This window comes from Lissotriton vulgaris, chromosome 5 (genome assembly GCF_964263255.1).
Source record: "Lissotriton vulgaris chromosome 5, aLisVul1.2, whole genome shotgun sequence".
NCBI lineage: Eukaryota > Metazoa > Chordata > Amphibia > Caudata > Salamandridae > Lissotriton > Lissotriton vulgaris.
In genome coordinates this window covers 339,382,930-339,408,314 of record NC_141693.1, presented here as the reverse complement: position 1 = coordinate 339,408,314, position 25,385 = coordinate 339,382,930, and positions in this window count along the sequence as shown.

Sequence of the window (25,385 nt, the reverse complement as noted above, 5' to 3'; positions counted from 1 at the left end):
CGAGAGAAGGCACAAAACACAAACGCACAATTCCCAGCACCAACCCCAAGTTCAAGGGGAGGCAGCAAACCCAAGGACGCTCCGCGCCGCAGGGAAAGAACAGACGGCCTCCGCCCGCTAAAGCAGTATTGAGTAAGGCGGGACGGTGATGTCATCAGGGCGCACTGGAATGCAAGGGGGAGTTTTATAAGGCTGAGCCCTCAGACCTCCAGCAAGCTGTAGAGGCGCGGCATTGATGGGGAGCGAGGTTTCCAGTTGTCGGCGTGCAGTGTGGCACAGGAGGTTTGAGGGGGCCTAGGCGTAGTTTATAGGTCTTTATAGTATAACAATCATTAAATATATAAGAGCATTTAATGAAATTTAGAGGCGCGGAGAGAAATGGTTTAGTTATAGTTAGCGAGCTCCTGCAGCGGTATGTGGGGGACACGCCCGCGTTCGCGGAAGTGATGTTCTAAAGTTTTCTTTTTTTTAATTTCAAAGTAATGTGAAATGTGAAAAAGCCTTTTATTGTTCCATTATTTAAAATCATTACAATATGCTAACAATATAAAATAGTTATCTAAAAACCAAATAAGTTAAATTCCCTAATTATTACTAGAGCCTAATAAAGCATAAAACCTTCAGTATAGTATCATGTTCTAACTATACAGTTTAAGAACAATGTGCATTGATTTTTAAGAGGGAGGTGTGTCCGCCTCTCCCATGCTTCCAGTCCTACAGTTTTCTTTATGCGGCTCTGCATTTGCGGACAGTGCTGCGCGAATTAGTTCTATAAACTGCCCCAGCCGTGCTATCGTTTGACTTGCTGTTGGAGAAAAACACAAGTCAGAGATTTCGCTGCATCGAGTGAGGCCCTGAGCTCTGCAGATTGGGATGACCAAACGGTGCCTCTCACTGGCTAGCTTTGGGCAGCAACACAACAAATGGTACCAGGATTCCTGATGGTAATCACAAAGTCTGCATGCTGCTGAATTATCCATGCGGGCCCAACTTTGATTAAACTCCGCTATGGGTAATGCGAGGAGCCTCATGTAAGTGATCTTTTTTCGGGTTTGGACAGATAGTGCTTGCTCAAGGTAAGGCTGTGCTTTTCCCACTTTATAAGAGGCATCCAATGTAGAAAGATTTGGTTGGTGATGCAGGCTATCGAGATCTCTTGCAAATGATATATGCTTGACCTGTCTGTTAACTGCTCTTTTCCATGCATCTATTGAAATATTAGCTTTGACCAGGTTTTGCACTTCTATTTCTAGCAGATGAATGGCTACTGTCAGTTGCGCTTGCCATGGGGATCCGCTTTCTTCGAAGATTGTTTTAATTTGCGCTTTCAAGGCTGTTGCTGGAGCTCTCAAGGTGCTAATATAGTATTTTTTTGTGTCTCCCAGGCAGGAGATATCTGGGCGAGAAAGACCCAGCTCCAGCCTTACTCTAGCTCTCCTGGCCTGTCGTGGGATGCCCAACACTTTCTTATATACGGAAATTTGGAAACTCATATAAAAGTTGGTAAGGGCACCAGGGAAGATTAAATGGCCATAGTTGACTGAGGGCATTACTTTTGCTTTTAGGACTTTCAAGATGGGTTCCGTGGATGGGCTATGTAATTTTCGATTGAGACTTTTCAGACTGCAGATGATTCCTGCCCCTTTATTTCTTAGGTGTTTCAAATGAGCTGTTGCTTTTGCCCCTTCCGTTATCCTTAGACCCAGGTAATTATAATTTTTGCAAGAACTGATTTGCTGGTCACCTAGGCGCCATTGAGCTGTTTGCTTTCGATTGTACTTTCAAAGTATTTTATTAAGAATTTTACACATACATTTTAACATCCCCAACTGGTCGTACCTGATTGTGGTACACAATATGGTTTACATGATCGGATGACCCCCTTAGTACTGTCCTACCATAGGAGTGAAGGTGAGTGAAAAGATGGAAAGGAAAAAGTGCGTATAGGAAAGGAAAAGAGGGGTGTGTGTGGCGTGTAGGTAATTTGCTTGCACGTCTATCTTCATGTGTGGAAAAGGCCTTTTTGGTAGATCTCTCTATAATCCTGGTGCTCACGGTGGTTCGTAGTGACCCAGGAACTCATCCAGTGTGGCCCACATACCCCTAGTCGCTGGTTTCCAGGGTGAGTTGCGGAGTGCAATGCTATCAGCACCTCTCAGGTATGTTATCCAGTTGAGCCACCCCTTGAATGATGCCCTCCCTAGGTCCTTCCACTTGGAGACCACCATTTTATCTGCCGAGGTTAACAAGAGGTCCAGAAGGTCCCTATCTTGTTGTGAGTTCAGGTTCATGGTTATAAACGCCGTAGTGAGGGTTGAGAAATTTGAACTTAGTGTACACCCAGTATTTTTTTAATAAAGAAAGTTTTCATTAAGGCGGGATGTAAAGCTTGTTGATATAGGGCTGCACCGTATGTTGGGGGCAGGCATGGTAATGGCGGTTCGCAGCTGCTTTCACGTACATGGGGATGCATGATGTAAGGGCGATAGTGACTCTAGGGTGAGTTTTCATCTCTTTTTAATAAATAGCAAGTTCATTTGTGTTGTGTAATTAAGTTAACCGGTAATAATTTGTTATACCACCACACATCGGACAGTGGACCACTCAAAGAACAAGGCACCAATCCTAGGATCACCAAACAAATTTGTTTACAAATTCCAGCGTGCTCTTTCCAAATGCTCCCTGTCCCAAGAGGATCACCCAAAACTAGGGTAAAAAGCCAATTTTTGTCCAGTATGGAGAAGCACTGCTCTACAAGTTGGTCTCATCCAGTTATCAGAGACTATACAACTTTTTTAGTGTTCTCATATATAGACGCTGAGTCGTGATGTATAGATGCAATACTCATTTAATAATCCATTTTAGGAAAAAACACCAGCCAACGGGTTTCGTTCTGAAACCAGAACTTCTTCAGGGCTGTAAGTTTAAAAACATACAAAATTACAAAATTACAACATACAAAATCTCGGCTCCTGACTGATACAGCTTCCATTTACTTATTTACAGCTTATACCCCCTGACGAAGAGCCACCGGCTCGAAATGCATTGGGGAGAGTATTTATGCAATTGACGCCACCTTAGTGAATTTTTGAATACTTTGAAAAGCCAAAGAACTTTGCTTCAGTTGTTTCTATATGAAGAATACTTTGGATTATAATTTGTGAATACACATTTCACCAATTGAATGTGAAAAAAGTGAATATAACTTTTTGATCAAAACTCTTGGATTACCTTTTTGCTAATTCAGCACACAGGAGTGCTCAGGCTAACCACCTTGTGCCTACAAGGTTTTGCATGTATCTACAAGCACGCCACTGGGCGTTACACCCGTTAGTGCGGGAGGCGGCGGACAGGAGACTTCTCCCCTACGAGAGATGGCTCTTGTCCCGTACCTCCGAAGCGAAGCTGATCTCGGACCTCTACAAGTTTTTGCAACCCACCTTCCTCTCACTTCTACAACCCGGGCAGGGAGCGGTGCGAACGGGAGCTAGGGAGGACACTGAGCCACAAGGAATGGGACCAGATCTCATACCGAGCACGACACTCCGCATATCACACAGGGCTCACCGAAACATTTACTAAAGTGACCCCCTATTGGTATTAAACTTCTGAAAGGCTACACGAGATGAACCGTAATATCGATGGTAACTGTTGGAGGGCATGTGGCCAAGTTGGCACTCTTGTGCATGTCCTGTGGGATTGTCCGCTGCTGCAGGCCTACTGGAATGACGTGCTGGCTGAGATTGATACACACTTTGATATAGAGCTTCCCCGCTTCCCCGCGTATGTATTGCTAGGTCTACCTAATCAGCTGATGTATCCCCTGAAATCCTGTAGAGGCAGACAAATTGCTATTGACCTGGGCTCTGCGGTCCAGAATATCCTCATACATTGGCGCACCACCACGATCCCCTCCCTCACGGGTTGGTTGCATAGACTTTGGCATGTGTTGGGAATGGAGAAGCTTTCACTCATGGTGACGGGGGATGTGGAGCAGTTCGATGACCTCTGGCGACCGTTTCACTCTCTGCTGGTCACTGAATTTAGGGAACTTACTTGCCCGAGGTATCTTCGCCTCTAACGATTGACGCCGCCTGTTGTATCGGCTCCCTGAAGGGTCTTTAAAGGGGACTGGCCAAAGAGGGGGAAGGTGAAGGAGTGGGGAGGGACGGATTGGGGCACTGGACGGGGTTGGGGGGGGAAGGGGGGAGGTGGGGGCCTTGAGGGAGTTGGGTAGGGGGGGGGTTAGGGTTTTTTCTCCCTTTCTTTTGTACTACTGTCGTTTTCCTGGCATCAAATTAAGCTAGCCCCTGGCATTTCAAGAGAGCGGACTTAGCGCCTTGTCGTGCTTGCATTTGCTGGGCTGTGGTACTTGTTTTTGGCTAGGGTATTTCATGTTTTTGTATTGTTTCAATAATATGCAATAAAAAGCTTTAAACCTAAGGAGCTTGCACGTGAGGTGTACCTCTGGTGGTGTGCAGGAGGTCCTGCAGAGGCACTGGACAAAAAGGTGAATGTCTGACGGTGTGCTAGATGTCTTGCAGAGGCATTAGGGAGTAAATCTAAAAGGAGTGGCTTGTGTATCTGATGATTCTGTGTAGGGGAAGAAGTTCATGTGTAGCCCAGCTAGGTCCCCGTAGGATGGTAGGGGTGTAGGGGCTCACGCCCTGTCTCAGTGGAGGCGGAGTGAGTGTGGGACGGTGTGTCCCATGTCAGCCCGAAACCCTATCTCAGGGCCTGGAGGGTTCCCTAAGGGAGCGCCAGGTCAGGGGCCTAAGCTGTACATAGATCATTTGAGGAGGATCTTCCTCTGTCTAGAGGACGGGGAGTGTCTGTAACCAGAACTCCGGCGGTCCTAGTGTTGGGCAGTACCACTCCTAAGTGGAGGGTGCAGAAGTCCTGGCTCACTGAGCATTTGACCGTCTAGAGTGCTTGACCATTTTTGGGGCCTCTGGAGGTTGTTCCCCGAGGAGGGTGGGAGGCCAGGTTCAGGTTCAGCCTGACCTGAAGGGAAGGGCATCTGTATTCAGTGTCCTGACCGGTTTTGGCTTCTAGGGTACCGCTCCATGGTGGGAGGGTGCAGAACTCTGGAAGGGGGTGCAGAGGGACGGTGTACTTCTGACCCCGGTGCAACCTGAGGGTTTAGATCCTAGGTTGGGAGATTAGGAAGCTTCCAGGTCAAGAGGAATCTCTACCAAAGTGGATCAGCTGAAGAGACTGAGGGGGCTGCCCTTGCTGTGTGATCTGGGGCTCACCTGCAGTTTGTTGTTTCCACTAAGGTAGAGGAAAGGGGACTTTACTGTGTGCTGTGTCCCCCCACCTGCTTGAAGAGGAACTGTGCTTTGTGCTTTGTACCTCAGAAGTGAAATAGTTTCCAGGTGGTAGACCAGTGAGGGAGTGAGGTCCTGATCTGGTAGGAGAAGAGAGTTCTGGTTTGCAGGTAACCAGGTGGGTTCAGAGTGGCGAAAAACCAGAAGGTGTCCCTGCCGTGCGCGTCCATGTCCGTGTTTTGTAGCCCAAAGCTGGGAAGCCCATCAGTGGAGTGATTGGTCTACCCTGCGTTTTGGCTGGAAGGGGTTTGTGTTGGACCCGGCCCTTTTGGCAGGTTCACCCCGAGACTTTTTGCTTTTTCCTAGCCTGTTTCTGGAACCTGGTGGTGGTGATTTTAGGCCTCTGCGCACTTTTTCACTGTGGTACAGTGTAAAGTGCTTGAGCTCTCTGTGTATGTGTGGTGAGTGACCTGCCCTCCCATAGGAATGAATGGGGAATATGTATGCCCATGGTAGTTCCTGATATGTGGGGAGTGCAGGGGCAAGTTTGATATGTGCGAACTCGTGAGATTGAATGCTGCGTCATGGTATATGCGGCATGATTGTGTCTAGTCTAGAAGTGCCACTTTTAGAAGTTAGCATATTTGTGTAATTTGTGTCTGGCGTGTGATTGGCTGGTGAGCCTGGTCCAGGAGTGCCTGGGCCTGCTTGTGGATTGAGGGTGACAGGGGCTGGGGAGCCCCAGGAGGTTGTCTGAGTCAGCCCGTGGATGAAAGGCTGCATCTGCTGCCAGGGAAGTGGGAGGGGATGGCACCTGGGAGTGACTAGGGCTGTGCCTGCCTGACCACAATGCTGGCTTCACCTCCCGCTGGGCGACTGTCACCTCTGTCCCTGACACTGAAGAGAGTTCCCTAAAACCAGTTCCGGCTGGTTCTCACACTGCCTGCACAAAGACTTCAAAGACTTTTTTCTGTATAAGAAGGGGCTGTGTCCCCTTCCAATTTGTTCTGGTTTTCTAACTTGAATCTGCCAGGGGCGTGCTGCTGCTTGGGCCCAGGGGAATCCCTGGGCCATGCCCAGCCCCTGGACACCTGATGGACTTTCCTGGATGCCTGGAGGACTCCTGGGGGACCCCTCTGCCTTGCTTGGGGTGATGGGGGGGACTTGGCTTTGCCCCCTGGGAATCTCTGGGACCTTTGCAGCATAGAGAAGCTGCATTTTCCTGCAGGCAGCGCTTGATTTGTATTTCTAGCGCCTGGAAGAGCTGTGCTTCCCCCTGAGCACCTGGGAGCGCTCTGCCTGCCTTCTAGCGCTGGGAGCGCTGTGTTTCCTCTCTTTAGCGCCTGTGAGCGCTTCACTGGGACAATAGCGCTTAGGAGCGCTTTATTTCTGATTATAGCACTGGTAGCGCTCTGCTCATTGTCCTTAGCGCTTGGAAGCGCTTTATTTTCATGGCCGGTGCCCACCCGGCGTTTTCCCCTGTAAATTGTGGCGATATCGTCCCTGCCGCCGCCCGGCGCTTGAACCGGAAGTCAGGCAGGCCGGGGGCGGGACGACTGAGACAACCGGAAGTGGGAGAGAAGCTGCCCAGGAGCCGAGAGAGGAGGAGGGAACATGGCGGCTGGGCGGCAGGGCTCCCGTGAGCTGAGGGAGCCCTGCAGCATCTGAAGGAGAACCCGCCGGAGGAACTGGAGATGCGCCGGTCTGTGCGGGGCTCCCGTGAGAGAGGGCGAGCCCCGCAGGCATCACCCAGTGCTGGGGAAGGCTGGCGTCCCGCGTCGAAGTCCCGGTGAGTGGGGGCTTCTTGTTGTTGGGTGCCTCGAGGCACCGTGCCCGGTCCTAGTCTTGAGCGGCCCCCGTCTGGCAGCGGGCCGCTCCCACCATGCCCGCATTCTGTTTCGAGGCCCCGGGGCGTAATGGTGCAGAGTCCCCCAGAGGAAGGGGGGACTCCAACGTACGGGCGCACTATTCTTTAGAGCCTGAAAGGGGCAGATTGGCTATGTCGAGCCAAGAGGCCCATGTGTGAAGGAGTCCATGAGAGGCTCCCTGGGGGCATATTTGTTGTAGAGCCCCGAGAAGGCTCCGGGGGTCATATTAGTTAGAGGGGGCGTCGGGGCACATTGCTGGTGCCCGCACCTTCTATCTGTGAGGGATCTGTTTAGAGCCTCAAGGGCTCCATCGGCCATAATTGTTTAAGAGCCTGTGTGGCTCCGACGCTTGGCTATGTGTATTGTCAGAGCCTGGGTGGCTCCACCAGTTGGCGCAGTTTGCGCCTAGGGGTCAGTGAGGACCCTGTTGCAGTTTGGACTCTCAGCTGCCCATCAATTAGTGGGCAGCTGCACCGTTTAGGTCTTGTGAGTGTCCCAGGTGCCCAGCAGGTAGTGGGCACCTGCAACGTTTAGGTTTGGTGACTGGCGCTGCCTGGCAGCGCGCCCTGACATTGTGGACACAGGGCGTCTTAGCCCCAAGAAGGCCAGTTGGCCCAGGGACTGCCACAGGTGGTGGCTTATGTAAGTTTTACGCAATTGTATGGTTATTGCACCTCTGAATGTGTTTTCTTGTATCATGTGTTATTCCTGCACCTCTGAATGTTTTTAGGCATCATGTGATTTTTGCGCTATTGTATTGTTCTGGCACCTCTGAATGTTTTTAGGCATCATGTGTCTTCCGTTCCCTGCGCTGCACCTCTGAATGTTTCAGGCATCATGTATCTTCCTGCGCTGCACCTCTGAATGTACTTTATTGCATCATGTGCTTTGTTCTGAACACCGCTGAATGTGTAGGTTTATGCATCATGTGTTTCCCTTGTCTGTACACCTCTGAATGTTTTTAGGCATCATGTGTTTTCCTTTATTACTCCTCTGAATGTGTTTCATGCATCATGGGTAATGTGTTCTTGTTTATACCCCTAAATGTATTTTATTCTTAGGTGGTTGTTCTTTTTAGTACAGGTGGTCCCAGTGAGGTCCTGATACCTGTTCCCAGTAGTTACTGGATGTGATTTATAACTGTTATTTTGTGCTATACTTATTCTAAGTTCTAGAAGTGATTTTATATCCTATTTTCTAATTTCTACTAAGTGCTGATTCTGACAGTGGCCCACGTGGCCCTGTCTCCTGTAAATAATCCCTTGTGAATATTGCCCGTGCCAGTTGGCACCATGTATTTTGTGTGATACTATCTGATGTGTTTTTGCAATACAAAAGTTATTTTATATTGACCTTGTGTGGAGTTCCTTTTGTGGTGTGCCTAGTATGTTGTTGCTGTTGTGCGCTGGCGCAAATGCTTTACACATTGCCTCCGAGTTTAGCCTTACTGCTCGTGCCAAGCTACCAGGGGTTGAGCAGGGGTTATCTTGGCGTGTGACTCCCTTGCCCTGACTAGAATGGTGGTTTCTGCCTGGCTTTGGGGTCAGCCTTAGCCTACCAGAAATAGCCGGTTCTAACAGGCGGGATATATACAACTTTCTTCTACCTGCATTGGCACATCTGCTCAGGAGTGATAGTCAAAAGGGATTGCACTTCAGCCATGTAATGTTAGCATCCATTTACTCCAAGTCGATTGTTTAAGGTCACCCTGGGCCGCATTTACACAGCCCAGTATTAGGCCTTTGTGTTTGTCAGTGCCATATATTACTACATTGAACCGAACAGGAGGCGTGACCGTGGGTTACAACAGCAGAAGTTTCGGGAGAGCAAGTCTCCACACGTGGTCATGGTGTAGGTTTAATCAATTGGAGTTGGCACTCTTATTTGACCATGGGTTTGATGCTGCTCAAGGGCATTGCCGCACTTCGGCCAGAGCACAGGCATTGGGTTTCCCAGGGGGCAGCAAGTGCAGGCAAGGCTTTCCACATCTGGCACCAGAACACAAACATAGTCAGGGCCAACTTGTCTGTTGGGTGACTGGTGTGGGCACCAGGGTTGCTGTCGCTCCACGCAGGGGTGAGCTGGCTCCAATACAGGGCCTATGCATATATTGTTTCAAACCAGATTTGACACCAGTAAGATGTTCACCAGGGTCTAGCAATCACAGAGGTCTGTGCAGTTGTTAGGGGAATTAAAACTCCATGTACAGGTACAGTGTCAGTCGCCTGTGCATAGTTCTTGCAGATACTGTATCATATTAATTTTAATAATCGCTTTAGTTACAAGTGGTAAGCGTGAGATTCCCTCAATTTCAGCAAGTGGGTCACATTGTCAGCAACAAAGCTGCCTGGGGGGTCTGGGTGCAGTCACCACAGATTAAAACTGAACAGGCAACAGTTTGGCAGGAAAGTAGGGATGTGGAATCGATTGCCCACTTAACAGTATGACTATTGCACAGGAGGATGTCAGCCTATGCTGGGTAGGAGGTTCCGCTTCATCACCCAGATTATCAGTTAGAGGTGTTCCCAGAAAAAATTGTGAACTGCTTAAGGTTCTAATGAACAGTGCGGTTTGTGATATCTTTTCGCGGGGAAGAGATATGTTAGGGACTTCATTGCGTACAACGTAGCACATTCAAGCAGGTGTTTTGTTGCAAGCTGCAACTGGAGTTTCCTTTATTACTCCAGCAGCTGCGCACAGGGACAGCAGTACGCAGCCCGGGAAGTCTGGAGGTGAATAACTCAGAGCAAAATTAGCGTCCAACCGGAGGGATAATGGCAAGTACACGAAGTCTCCCTTGCTTAAGTCCCATATTACATGGCGGGATAGTCACCGATTGGCACAGGAACCTTAACTTCTAATAGTATTGTTGGTAATATACCCACGACTCTGTTGTCTCGTGGAGTATGTAGTCCCACTCGTAAGTGTAGAATGCATAAGAACTGCACATTGCACTATTTTAGTGTGACAGGTGCAACAATTAGATCCCTGCCAAAGCAAACTAAAATTCTTAGGGTCAGATGCACAACATACAACTGTCACTCCAGCCTCACTGAAGGAAGTCTGTTAGCAGAGGTGTAGAACGGGATGTCTTGCGCCAGGATGCGGTCATTGCACGGGTGACACAGCAGATAGTCTGCTTTCAGACGAGGGTGCTTGCAGGCTAGGAGACTAAGCAATGTAGCAGAACTAATGCTAAAGCCCCCCCACTGGACTGCCTGAGAATGTGAGTGCAGTGGGATTTACAGTGTTACAGGTATTTTCCCGCCCATACAGGGGCAGATGGGTAGATGGCAGGAATCTGTATAGAGTGGGGGGCAAGACCTATGGACCATCAAGGGTCACAGCTGGGTAGCAGGTATGTGGGTTTCTGTGCTCGAGCTTTAGTTAAGCAAGCCTTTAGGCTGCGTAAGTTGTCACCCCAGATGGTTGTGGTGACTGCGGTAGCGTGCGCTATGCGAAAAAGGTCATCCACTGCGATGAAACCTTGTTGCACCGGAAGAGACCACCGGCTTGAGCCAGAATAGCTCTAGTGTTTCACTTTTGCTAGCATGGGTGAGACTGGCATGGAGGAGATCAACAGTGAAACATCTGCTCTGTACCAGAAAGCAGTTCGTATTTTCAGTTTGGAAGCTGAACATGCATATTTGCAAGGCTGCAAGCATACTGGTGTAATAAGGGTGCAGTTGCGGGGAGGAGTTTTACATATGATGACTAAACTGCACTATTGTGCTGACGTCTTTAAACCCTGAATTTATATGATTACCCACACAGCGGGACTTTCTTTTGATGCCCTTAAACCATTTCCGCTGGTGAGTGCCAACGCATTCACAGTGTCATAATTCTAGGGCCGATCTGGCACGCTCTTGCTGATGGTGCTCTACATGGCTGCATAATGAGTGCCAGACTCTCTGCATCCTATGCTTTGGAGCGTTAAGGGCCAGAAAAGAGCGCATCCTTTAAACGTCCATCCTGGGGCACAGTACCTGGTCCTCTCGCGTTGGGGTCACTGGAAATTCATGGTACAAGCACATCTCAATAACAGGTACAGTTGTATGGGACCAAACGCAATTCTCTGATATGTACCTACTAAAGTTGCTCTTCCCCTGGTAGTTGAACAGGCGGTGAATTACTTTCAGGCATACTCCACTGGCAATAGGGATTGCTGCGCTAGGGGCGTGGCTTGGGCGCCGATGGCGATGGTCGCCTGAGAGCTCGGCTCCGGGACTGAGCCCGTGATTATCCTGTAAATCGGAGGCTGCGGGGCACCCCAGACCCCGCATTCTGCTGAACGGACCGACGGAGACCTGCCAGGGCCCTTGGCGCGGCCTGAACGAGTGATGATCCGGCGTAAAACCGAAGTTTGCGGAGTTGCGGAGTGCGACCCAACATGGCGCCCGGACTTCATTGTCCCCTTGGCCGGATCCATTGAACTGGAGGAGCGTCGCCGGCGGCGGCTCGCCCCCGGCTTTGCCACCCCCCATTGATCTGTGTTCTGGATATCGGTCAGATCGGACTTTTTACAACGAGAATGCACTCGGTTGGGTGACTGGGCGGATGCCCACGCTGTAGTGGATCCCGCGGGCGGACGTCTGGTGATCCCGGCGGTGGCCCCACTCACGACACCGCACCTAGCTAAATTTTCCGGGCCAATCCACTTCCATGGGAGGCGCGACCCTCTGGCGCCACAAATCGTCCGGTGGAGTTGGTGACCCTCACCCCGGGACTTTAGCGGTTGTGCGGGCCTGCCCGACCTGGCGGCGGTTGTCTGCGCCTCCTCATCGGTGCCCTCGGATGCCGTGGTGGTGGCGCGAGCCGAGGCGAAGAAGGTCCAACAGGCCCTGGAGAAGGAGATCTCCGGTACTCGATTTGAGGTCCAGTAACCGGGAGAATCGTAGCCGGAGCCTACACTCGGAGACGCCTGCTCCTGGACCAGCACGGAGTGCCCCCGGCGACATGGGGAAACCTAGAGGAGCCAAGGGGACTACCCCAGCCGCCTCAGACTCGGAGACCCAGGACAAAGAGGAACGTGGGGACCCAGAGAGTTCTGGTGGTGCATCGATGCAACAGCAATTTGACCGCGTCTTAGAGGCGATAGCGACCACGCGATCGGCCCTCCAGCAGGACATTGCCCAGGTAGCGACGAGCCTAGGTCTCCTTAGAGCGGACCACGGCAAACTTTCGGACCGGGTCAAGGAAGTGGAGAGCTCGGTGAAAACCTTGGAACCGGCGCAGCGAACCTTGGCTGCGACTATGAAGGATGCCTTATCCCGGATTGCGACCCTGGAGCAGAGAGCGGAGGATGCGGAAGGCCGCAACAGGAGGAACAACATCCGTGTGGTGGGCCTTCCGGAAAAGATCGAGGATGGCGACATGGTGGCATACTTGGAGGCCTGGCTCCGTGACACGGTGGCCCCGGAGGGGCTATCCTCCTTCTACACCTTGGAGCGTGCCCATAGAGTCCCGGCGAGACCACCGCAGCAGGGACGTGCCCCGAGACCAGTGGTGGCGCGGTTATTGCACTTTCGGGACAGAGACTTAATCCTCAATGCCGCCAGACATAATGGTCCATTCAAAGGGGCGAACAGTCAGGTGAACATCTTCCCGGATTACACCTACGAAACTCAACCCAGGCGGTTCTCCTTCCTGGCGGTCAAGCGCGAGCTCAGGAGCGAGGGCATCCAGTACTCGCTCCTTTATCCTGCAAGGCTCCGCATCATTGTCGATGACAAAACTCAATTCTTCGACACCCCGGAGGATGTCTGTGCCTGGCTCGAGCTTTATAGAGCGGGGAAAGATGGCTTCGGCTCCTCATCCCAGCAGGCGGAGGAGCCGGAACAGAGACGGCGATCCAGGAGGATTAGGAGTCGCCGTGGCCGCTCGGGGGGGCCCTCAACTGCAGAGACGTCGACGGAGCGGAGGGGAGTGCTGGAGGTGTTATCTGCGTTATCTGGCTCACGGGACGATGCCATTGAGGAGGAAGCAGACCCGGGTGACGAGGGGGCACCAACGGACTCCGAGGACTCGGTGACTGATAGCGCCCATACACCGGTGATCACACCGAAATCGGTGGAAGACCTTCTGGATGGACAGGGGTAACGGGGTGAGCTACCTCATTTTGGGAGGGGGCCCGGCAGGGGGGTGGCGGATGCCGTCAATTGATGCTGACAACTGGGGCAGGGAGGGTGGGGTGCCCTGTTTTTGCCCCGAGGGTTTTCGGCACTGTTTTGGGCTTGTTTTAGTCCTGGTAGCCTGAGCGTCGAGGGCCCACTGCCTCCGCCCGGCCCGCACCTGGCCCTTAAGGCCTTCCTACGGTGGCGACCGCAGGATTAGTAGGGGTTATTGGGTTGTTGGAGGGTATGGTTTGGATGGGATCTAGATGGTGCTGTTTGGGTCCTGTTCTGGGGAGGGTGGTTGGGGGTCTGGTTCATTCTTGGGTTGTTCGGTTTTGGTTGGGGAAAATGACCGCCATCAGTGCTGGGATGATTGATGTCCTTTCTTTGTTGGGACCCAGATGGGGAGACTTTGCGAGAACAATATGGGACAATGGCTGATGTTGCTAACTTGAAATGTGTTACTTGGAACGTGCGGGGGCTTCATACTATGTCCAGGCGCCACAAAGTCCACGCTTATTTAGTGCGTAGGGGAGTGCAAATGGCGCTGCTGCAGGAAACTCATCTGAACAAGGCGGAAGGGGCGGCGCTACAGCGTAGATGGAGGGGGCAGGTCTTTTGCACATCGTACTCCGCGTATGCCAGAGGGGCGCTGATATGGGTTAGAGCTGGAGTCCCCTTCCAGGTCACGAAAACAGTGATAGATCCAGAGGGGCGTTACGTGGCTATTTCGGGCACTTTGGGAGGGAGGGACTTGAACGTTTGCTGTGTGTACGCTCCTAATATAGACCAGACTGCCTTCCTTTCCAGGTTATCGGGCTTGTTGGCCCACTTCTTCTCCGGGCCCCTTCTGCTCGGGGGAGATTTCAACTCAGTAGTGGACGTAGACACTGACCGCTCGCATCCACCCCTTCCCGATTCTCCGGTTCGTCGCATGGCTAAGGGTCGTAAGGACTGGCAGACCCATTGGGGTCTGACGGATATCTGGAGGGCGCACCACCCCACATCTAGGGACTATTCCTACTTCTCGAGCCTCCATGAGTTGCATGTTAGACTGGACGGATTTCTTGGCTCGCCCGAACTAGTTTCGGCAGCGGTCCGGTCTGAATATTTGTCCAGAACCATTTCAGACCATAACCCCCTCCTGCTGGACCTTCGCTGGTTCCCCGGGGCGCCGGTGGTGCCCACCTGGAAATTACGACCCGAGATTCTTGAGGACAGTGTTTTCAGGGCGGACCTAGGTGATAAGGTCTCAGAGTACTTTGCGTCCAACGGCGGCACCGCGAGTACGAGAGCGGTGGAGTGGGACGCTTTTAAGGTAGTGGTGAGGGGTTACTGTATTTCTAAAAAGGTAGGCATGAGGCGAGTTATCCTAGCCGACCTAGATGCAGCGGACCGGAAACTCCGCGAGCTGGAAATTCGCCGCCCCGGGCGCCCTGAATTACAGGTACGCACGGCGGAGGCGAGGGAGACGGTGGCGGCGGAGGTCGAGCGGCTTCGCTGTTTTGACTACAAGGCCTATACGGTCCGGTCCATCGCGGAGGGGGATAGATCGAGCGCGTTGCTGGCATGGTTGGCCAACCCTACGCGTCAGTCTTCATTGACGACGTGTATGCGTAAGGCAGACGGAACCGAGGTGTACACTCAGCCGGAGATTCTCAGCTGCTACCGGCATTATTACGAACGTTTGTACCGCAGTCGCTCAGCCCGAGACCCTGACCTGCTCGATAATTATTTACGACCACTGGAACTCCGAACAGTAGAGCAAGACGTGGCGAAAGCCCTAGGGTCCGACATAGAATTGGGAGAGATCCGCAGTGCCATTAAACGGATGGCGAGGAATAAGACCCCGGGCCTGGACGGCCTGCCTGTGGAGTTTTATGCAGCTTATGCTGACCTCCTAGCCCCTAGGTTATTGGTAGTCTACAGAGAGGCGAAGAGGCTGGGGCGGCTCCCGAGCTCGATGTGTGAGGCGTTGGTGGTTCCTCTCCTCAAGCCAGGAAGGGACTCGCCCGACCCGGGGTCTTACCGTCCCTTATCGATGCTGACGGTTGACTATAAAATACTGAGCAGTATCTTGGCCTCGAGGCTGCTGGGACACATGAGCTCCCTGGTGCATGAGGACCAAGCAGGTTTTATCCTTAGGCGTAACACGACTATGAACATTCGCAGGTTGTTCCGCTTGCTAGGGGAACCGTTTGTGGATGCCCCGTCCCCGGTTGTCTTATCGGTGGACCTAGAGAAGGCTTTTGATAGCCTGGAATGGGACTACCTTTGCACTGTGCTACGGAGATTCGGCCTCGGTGAGGGCTTCGTCAGATGGACCACGGTTCTCTATGCCTCTGCATCGGCCAGGGTCCGGGCGGGACCACTGATTTCCTCACAATATCCGGTGGAACGAGGCACGAGGCAGGGGTGTTCGTTGTCCCCACTTCTCTTTGCGCTGGCGGTGGAGCCACTCGCGCTGCATCTTCGATCGGGAACCCATTATACGGGCCTGTGGACGCCTTCGGGCCCGCACTACGTTTCGCTGTATGCGGACGACCTGTTGCTCTTCCTAGAGGACCCACTCGCCGCCCTACATGGAGCGGCGACGGGGCTCACAGAGTTTGGGGAGGTCTCGGGCCTCCGGGTGAATTGGTCTAAGACCTGTCTTTTCCCGGTTCGCAAGGGCACCCCCGCCCCTACTCTAAGTAGGGAGATCAGATGGGAACCCGACTGCTTTAAGTACCTGGGGGTATACGTCTATCACGACCCATCCGACCTCCTGGATGGGAACATTGCCCGCAGCACTCGAGCACTTCGAGGCTGTATGGACTTCTGGGCCACGCTGCCGCTCTCGGTGGCGGGGCGGATCGCTTTGCTTAAAATGGTGGCGCTTCCCCGGCTGTTATATTACTTCCGGACACTGCCGATCTGGGTCCCTCCGGCCACGTTTCGACTACTAAGATCTATGATAGTCGGGTTCCTCTGGGGCTCGGGCCGCCGACGGGTGGCCCTCAAGACCCTGATGAGGCCGAAAGATGAAGGTGGGCTTGCGGTGCCGGACTTTGAAAAGTATTATCTGGCGGCGCAGCTCCAGACCTTCACCCAGGAGATCGCCCGGGAATTCCGGGGCCCGGAAGACAGAAGGGGGACGGGTATGGCCAGGCATGTTCTCTCCTTCATAGCGCTGCGACAACGTTTGGCCCTACGGGACTTGTCGCTGGAGGAGCGGACCGTTCGCCTGTGTTGGAACCGAGCTCACGCCCGAGGCCATCTGAGAACACCGTATGCGCCCGAAATACCTTTGGGGATGCTGACGGCCCTCCCCAATGGAGGCGAATGGTCACGATTGGCGGCCTGGGAGGACGCCGACTTACAGCTCGTTGGGGATCTGTATGAGGACGGGGCGCTCTTGCCCTTTCAGGAGCTTATTGATCGCTTCGGGATCCCCCGTGGCGACTTTCTGCTGCACTCGGCCATTGTCCGAGCGATCCAGGCGCACTGGAAAAGCGGGCAGGAGGAACCCACTTTATCTCCGGTGTGCCAATACGTGATGATGTCTGCGGGCACGGTGAAGGCGGTCACTTGCCTTTACGGCAGACTGATCAACGAAGGATTGGCTCCTCTCACTACTTTGAGAAACCGCTGGGAGGAGGACATTGGCAGGGAGATCCCGGAGACGACCTGGTCCCAGTTGGTGCGGCGAGCCTGGAAGGGCACACGCCACGCCCGCTTTCAGCTGGTCCACTATTACGTGCTCCATAGAGCATATCTGACCCCGGTGAAAATTAGGCGATATTTTGCCACGAATTCGGCGGATTGCCCTAGGTGCCCAGCTCAGGAGGCGGACCTCCTCCACATGCTATGGGCCTGCCCGGGATTGTCATCCTACTGGGTAGAAGTGGGGAAGACCCTGGAGGAGGTGACGGGGAGGTCCTTATCATTTGATGCGGCGGTGGGACTCCTACACTGGTTCCCTCATACCCCCAAGAATAAAATTTCCAGCAAATTTATCGACCTAGGGCTCCTCCTTGCTAAACGAGAGGTGACCAGGAACTGGAAGGCACGAGTTGGTCCGACAGGAAGCCGATGGCACAGCGAGCTCTTGAAGTGGGCGGCGGGGGAGAGCACGCTGAGATACCAACTAGCTTGGAGGCATCGTAATGAGAAGGCGCAGGAGGCAGCGTTGGAGTGGGAGACGTTAGTGCAGGCCCTTAGGGATTATTGCGCCCCCAGCGACTCTGAAGGTGAAGAAGCGGCTCGCCCCATGTCCCGATAAACGATTGCACTGTTAGTCCTGTTGCTTTCCCCGTGGGTCCCATAGCAGATCCTGTTGCGGTTGTTACCAGGCGCTGATGGCGGGGTTGGGTGGGGTTTACTTTGGTTAGTAGTGTTTTGAGGGTGGGGGTTTTCCTTTTGGGTTTATAGGCTTGTTTGGAAAAGCGGATGACGGACAGTGGATCATCCGGACCAGCTCTGACATCCTTCTGAGCCCCCATTGAATTTCGCCGCCCGACCCCAGGGTTGTGGGCCGGATGGCTGTGTAAGAAACTTACGGCGCGGGGACAGAGGGTTGTATCTCGCTGATATTGCTTGTGATATAATGCTGGTCGATTCTGTAACGATTTACTGATTCCTGCAATAAAAATATATTTAAAATTAAAAAAAATAATAGGGATTGCTGCGCTATATTTCAGGCATTAATAGGCCAGTGTAAACTTGTAGGGCTGTATTTGGCAAACATTATTCTGCTAAGTTCTCGTTCTTTTTTAAAAGCAACTCCCTAGAAGGGTTTGCAATTTATTTGGTGACATAATACACAGGCGAGTAGGATTGCGAAGATCCTTTTACGGCTTTATTTTATGGCCAAGGTAGGTGGAAAAGGAGGACTGACCAGCTGGTGGTCCTGGACTCTACTGCCCTGACTCACAACATATGAACTGCAACAGGGGTGGGGCTGCCTGTGTTCAAGCACCTTGGCATACGGACTAAATAGAAGATTGGGGAGGTGACCTGTGTTCAGACACCCCGGTGGGCCAGTGCGGTATGCGGTGCCCTAGATTGCAAGTAATGCAACTGTTGGCTGTAGCACGTTGGGGCCTGCAGGCACAATATGCACAGCTGAGTGGAGAGCTTGGCGGGCTGTCGCTCAACAGCTGAGTGGAGAGCTTGGCGGGCTGTCGCTCAAGTGCAATTGTAAGGCTAAGCTCATGTACAGGGTTAGGGTTGTGTCTATGCTTATTACTGCCGTCCACATGTTGGGGCCGATAAAGTGTGCAACAAAAAATTGAAGTTTATGCTTTGAACAATGGTATATAGCCAAACAGTTTGGTTTACTCCTATTGGCCTATCACGCTTAGAATATTTAGCGCCAGGGGCCCACTTTAGTGGCGCCGAAGACCGGACAAGGGGGAAGATTAGATTTTCTGACCTGGCTTTCTTTCATAATTAAAGCCGACACTAGCGGAAAAGGTGTGGCACTGAGTAGAACTTTGGGGAGGCTGCCTGTGTTCAGGCACCGCGGTGTGCCGGTGCGTTATGTGGTGCCCTGGATTGCAAGTAATGGAACTGTTTGCTGTGCACGTTGGGGGCCTGCCGGCACAATATGCGCAGCTGAGTGGAGAGCTTGGCGGGATGGATGAGTCGGTCAAGTTCCATTGTAAAGCCAAGCTCAAGTGCAGGTGTAATGTTGTGCCTAATTTTCTTACAGTCTTTGACATGTTGTTGCCGCTAAAGTGTACGGCCAAAACTGAAGTTCAAGTAATGTTGTGCCTGATTTATTTGATGCCTTCGACAGGTTGATGCGGCTAAAGCATGATGCTGTGAATAATTGTTTATATCCAAACAGGATGGTCTTCTCCTATCGGTCTGTGAAGTAATACCTGGTTTCACTATGAATAAACGGCTACACCCTAGACAACACGCTTTTACTCTGCGAGTTCTTGGGCTTAGTGGGGTAGAAAATGTCAAAAATGGAGAAGGGTGAATGTCACATTGTGCGCATACTATCACTTTACCCAATCACCTTGACACAAGGCCAGAAATGCTACAGGACTGGGGCAAAAATAACATGCAGTGCTCGAAAACAATGATGCTATTATTAATCATCAAATATGCGAAAAAACGATGTTGAGGAAATCCATAAATTCAACTGAAACAAGAAGGGAAACTCCAGAGAAGAGATAGAATTATGTTTAGATTAATTTAGACGAGATGAGAGAGATTATGAGATTGGCACCAGTTCACGTTCACAAAAAGATTTTATGTGTTAACAAAAGTTATGCACCCAGCGAACCTTTGGAAATGAGTCTGACGCTACCATCAGTGAATCAGACACTAACTTAAGTGAGGGAGAAGGGCCCTCACTAATATCTTATAGAACCTTTTTTTAGAGTAAATTAAGTTGTTATACATAATCCAAAGATCAGGGAGAGGACAGTCACCGAGTCAAACAAGAGTAAAAAACACAAGGAGGGGAACCAGAAAGAACAAACAAATACCCACTACGGAACCATCAGAAGAAACAATAGATCTACTTGAAACCGACACAGAAAACAACCTAATCATTAACCTCTCTAAATATCCTTTAAATAAAAATCAAATTAATCTCCTTAACAAAGGTCTAACATTTTGTCCTGAAAAACATCATGACTATGTAAAGACTAGGATAGAGCACGACCCTCCCACACCACTATTGCTGGCCGCCTACACCCAAATCTTAGCTTTGCTGCCGCCCAGCCATGGCAACACAGGAGCAGGCTGACTCAGCGGGTGGCCCAATGCATCCTGTCCTGCACAGAACATGTGGCAGCAGGGGGGTACCGCCTCAGAACTCCAGTACTGGGCTGCCCATGGTAAAGCTCCACAACGTTGGTCTCGATAGAAGCGCTCCAAAGCCCACCTCTGTTGTCGTCTTTCCTCAACTGCATGTCTATGAGCATTCCTTCAACTTGATTGTCTTGTGTCAAAGCAAGATCATTGGCTACAGGTGCCACCTCAGCTGTCAATATTATTTTTGGGCCACGGGGTGTTTTGTTTCATATGCTGTATGTCTTTGTTGCCTATTTCTGTTACGTCGCTACTTAAAGGATAAAGATCCAACAAACGCACGCAAAGACAAACTGGCTAGCAGGCTGCATTTCAGATTTTAAAACAGAAAAGTAACAGAGGTGAGTCCACACGCATGCTAGCCCACTAAGTTTTGTTTTTATGATCAGCATGAAAACCAGACACCCTCATGACCCCAGCTTTGCATTGTGATGCAGGAGTAATTCAATTGTGGCTGCTTAGTTCTTACGGCTCTCCCTCCCCCACAGCCCCCTCTTTCCAGGTCTCCAGTGGTCTAGTGTGTAGTTTGGAATCGATAAAATTGTAAGTGTAGATGTATACAGAAATGTGGCCATAGATTAATGTCATGTCGTTTTATGTTTGTGTTATGTAGCGTATAAACTTAGGATTTCTTCTTTTGTGAGGAATGCTACAGAATGTTAGGAAAGGAAATCTAAGTAATTGAATGAGTTAGGCAAATGTTTCACGACTTTGCGAGTGATCAATAACAGGTCCCCAACTTAAGTGTCCATCTTTATAACTGTCAGGTTGTAGGTTTCTCCTACAGCACTAACCCCAGTAGACTACCAAAACAATTACCACCTAAAAATCTCTTAATGGAAGAAATGCTTGAATGTCTAGGTACACCACATCACCTTTAGGTCTAAGGACAACATACATTTATGTAATAACATTAGATACTTTATATGGTTACATAAGTGTTCCAAATAACTAATTAGAAACGTTTTATAACCTCTTACAGGGATGCAGATGAGTATCTTGAGGGTATATACAAACAGTAGAGGAATTATCAAACAGTATGGGCAGGGACCCCCACACTATCAAATATTGGCAAAGAAGAGACACAGCAAGACATTAATATAAATGTGGAAGTAAGTAAGAAGTAAAACCTCTTTGAAGTGGGGAAATGTCCTGCCTAATACACAGGACAGGACAAACCCCAACAAAACATCTTTAAAAATTCTTTATGTGTAACACTGCTGCTACCTTGAATAGACGATACTGAGATAATATCTACATTTCGGTGGGACCACGTGCAACTGTTGAATGATTTCCCTGAAACAATAACAGACTTGTCCAAGTATTAGACTTCTTAATGTACGCATTTGTTAGGGACCTTCCAGAGTGGAATTTAGGATATGAGTAACACACAAAAACTACAAATAGTAATACACATTCATGATAGAAACACCGGAATGATCAGAAACAGAAGAAATAGTTGAATTGACAGTGATTTTTGAATATCTGAAAGCCTGAAATAGTAACAATCTTAGAAATAGTTAGGGAAGCGTTAATAGCTGCATTATTGACAGAAAAATGGGCAGCGTTATGAAAGTAAAATGAAATATTTGTGTCATGTATCTAAATCTGTAGAGAGGCTAAGATGTTATACTAGTCTCTACTCATAGGTTCACCAGTCAAAAGAAACTACATTATTTAGAAGAACGTATGAGAATAAGTGAGTTGAAAGGGAAGAAAAACAGGTTGAATTTATGGTAACATTTTGTCAGGAGTAGGAGACGAGTGGATCTCCAGGATGATATGGAATAAATGGAAGGGAAAGAATTGAGGAATATCAAAAGTTTAAATAAAGATGCTAAGTCAACAGGCCTGCCTTCTGTCAGAGGTAGGGGAGTTCCAGGTTAAAGAGAGAGGTAGACTATCTATTAATGGAGTAAATATTAATGTATTCTCCAGAGCAACCTCACTATCCAAACTTAAGGGTTCGCCAAAGAGACATGGGATCCCCCTTAGAACACATGATAAAGGTGTTCCCTGGAAACAAGAACAGGATAGGAAAATAGTGTAAAGAATGTAATAAGGAAACATTAAAATATGCACATGCCTGGCCCCAAGATGACATTTGATAACACAACATTAGATTACAAGACTAACTTCTTGCAAAGTGCATATACAGGGTCTAAATTGGAGAAAAGGAAGGCCACTTAGGCACTATAGCTGTTTACCAAGACCATATACTCCTATGCACCACACTAGAGACAAGGTCTGCGAAGCGGAATACTGTCTCTGGCTCAATCAAGGAAGGTTGACATTGTATAGGTGCCCCCCAGTTCATAGACAAAGGGCCCCCATGATGTAGGCTTTATTCACCTGAGAGTACCAACCATTATTTTGATGATAAAACTATAGATTTACAACCTCAGGACTGGGGGCTAGGAGAATTAATATCATAAGGCACACTGCAGATAACAAAACAGATAACCTTGGTGCCACATTACTCAGCTTAGGCTGTCAAGCTAGTAGTATTAGTGACAGCCCTCAAATAGGGACAAGGAGAAACAATAACAGTGTATTCAAACTCAGCCTAGGTCACCACAACAGTGCACTCCAGCATCATGCGGTGGAACAGACGTGGGTTCCTCAAATTTGATGGAAGCCCTGTCATGCACCGCCCCCTCCTAAAAGACTTAATACAAGCCTAGACACGGCAAATTCAGTCGCAGTGGTGAAGTGCGTAGCCCACACTAATGCCAGGACTTTGTATCCTCCGTAAATGCCCTTGTAGTTAGGGCAGCCAAGGATGCAGTATGACGGCCCCTTTAATAACACATACACCAAAGTCGTGTTAGCTAGTGAAACATTGCCATCTTCAGGCCCCTTGGGTGCCTTTGGACATTATACAAAGGCAGCTCACTTTTACCTAAATGAAATACAAGAAAGTGCCCCAGACATGAGAAACAGTTGTTGGAACCTAGAGGATGCACACAGACGGGAACAGATTTAATAAATAGACGGATATCCTCAGGGAAGCCAGTCATGCCCCAATCATTGCTATTTCAGCCCTAAACCAGCTAGCTTTCCCTTCGCACACTGCTAGAGGCATGTCTCTCCAAACATACCAGGATTGGTTTGTTCCCAACCTACATGAGATGATCACAATGCTCAGCCCCCACCTGCACTGTGTGCCAGCAGGGATCACTAAACCTCCTCTTCAAAGTAATATTTCTACAATACTTCAATGACGAGGGCCCTCCACTGTAATCAGGGCTGGCTCTAGGGCGGTGGTTTTTCTTGGTGCGACCAGTGCCACCACACTGGGTGCTTGACTTCAGGTAGGGGGCACCGTTTCCAAGTATATTAAGGTTTTAAACGTATTTAATGTTGCGCTCCTTGCCTCCAGCAAATCAGAAAGTGCATACAGTGTAAATAGGTTAGTGGGTTATTACTTTTGGTAGCCTTTTGTTACTTACAGTTTTATATGTTAACACAATAATATGGAGCAGTGAATTATTAACAGTCATCTAAGAGCTGTAGAGATATTACAAGGTATAGATTAAAGCAATATATATTCTGCCCAGTCTTTTATTGTTATTCTAATGTTGCAAAAAAAGTAGAAATTCGTATTAACAAGAGAACTCCCAACCATGGTGTTACGGTTTAAATGCAGAGTTTGTGCTTCTCCAAACCAAGCACTCTTATATTATACTGGCCACCAGTAAGGATGACAAGTGAGGCCTTCACTTCTGTTTTATGTATTATTTCTTATACACTGATTTATGCATGAGTGAGTGATTGTCTCTATATAATGTAGGTTTTATGTAAAGTGTTTTGACACCCTACACTGGTATGAGTGGCACTACAGAACTAATTAAATGAATCTGGGTCAGAGTGAGTATAGAGACTTGAGGAACACTGTTAAAGGGTGGTAGTAAGGAGATCTGTAGCAGAAGTGGTCATTGGGGAGTGCCAACAAGCACTGTTGCACCGGCCGCCACCAGTGATAAAGCCTAGCCCCGTGTCCATTGTAATGCCAAGTCTGCTGCTAATTTTAGGTCCGTGAGGTAATACTCTGGTGGGGAATTCCTGAGGGGATCAGATTCGACATTTGCACATGTACTTCTGTCAATAATATAGTCTCCCACCTCACCACTTTGTTATGAATGACAGAAACTCTTGTTAGCTTTCCACACCCAAAGTAACAATATCCTGGAGTGCCTCAACGGCTTCCTAAAAAACTAGTAAACTGTGTGAAGCATTGGAAAAGAACAGGCTGTACTGTCTCCCACTAGCACTGATCACCTTGAGAAACACCTCAGGGTCAGTCCACCCTCTAACCTCACATCAGATGATGAACACCATCGCGTCACTAGTCATAGGTTACAGAGAGTGTGCCTGAAGTAGTACAAGCTGAAATGTCCGTTTATTTTTCTCAGCTAACACAAATTTCAAAGTTTGTCTCTAAACAAGTTACAGGTGTAGCTGAAACACACGTCAAAGCCCCCTCCAACTGAGGCCCCTCCAGTACATGACCAACAAACACCCTTGCCAATGGGAACTCCAATTTGCATCAGGAACTTAAGTTCACCAGTAGAGAGATCTAGATCTTAATGACCCATTCCTGTGATAGACATCACATTGCTACTACAGTGAACATTAGTGGCCACAAGCCATGGATCTCTCCCTCCAACATCTGTCTGGCCCTGGCTGTGCCAGCCATCTCTTTGGACACCGAGCAGGAAAAACAGAGGCGAGAATAGGAGCAGCAACAGGAGTAAAGCCTTCCTCTGCAGCCCCACCAAGAGACAATATGCATTTCAAGTGATGCATTGACATTTTTTTTCCTCCTTGGTGTACTAATGATTTTTGGCCTCCTGTATTTCTATTTCTTTTGCCCTACATAAACAATTATACACATGCTCAGAACTACTGATAATGATACTGACCATCCCCCTCTACAAATATTTGGTACCAGCACATACATAGTACGGGCCCATCCAAGTCTAGCCCCATTGCTATGTATGCTCCCTTATTACCCAAGCTACCTCAGTAGACACATTGCATTACCTTAAAGAGGTATCCCTAAACATTACACACTCACTGTCTCTTGTACCTCTTTTTATGCAGAATAAAAGTACAGCTGCAACCAAGACATGTTAGCTCCTGTATTGGGCGAGTTAATACAACTAGATTTGATAACACCGCTGAAGGACTACAGATCCTGACAGGTAGATGAGAGATCGGATATCAAGAATGAAAGAAGCAGGTCATAAGAGAGATTGGCCAAAGTGGGAAAAAGGATATCAAAGTGGGGGATCTTAGGAATTACTCACCTGCCGCTT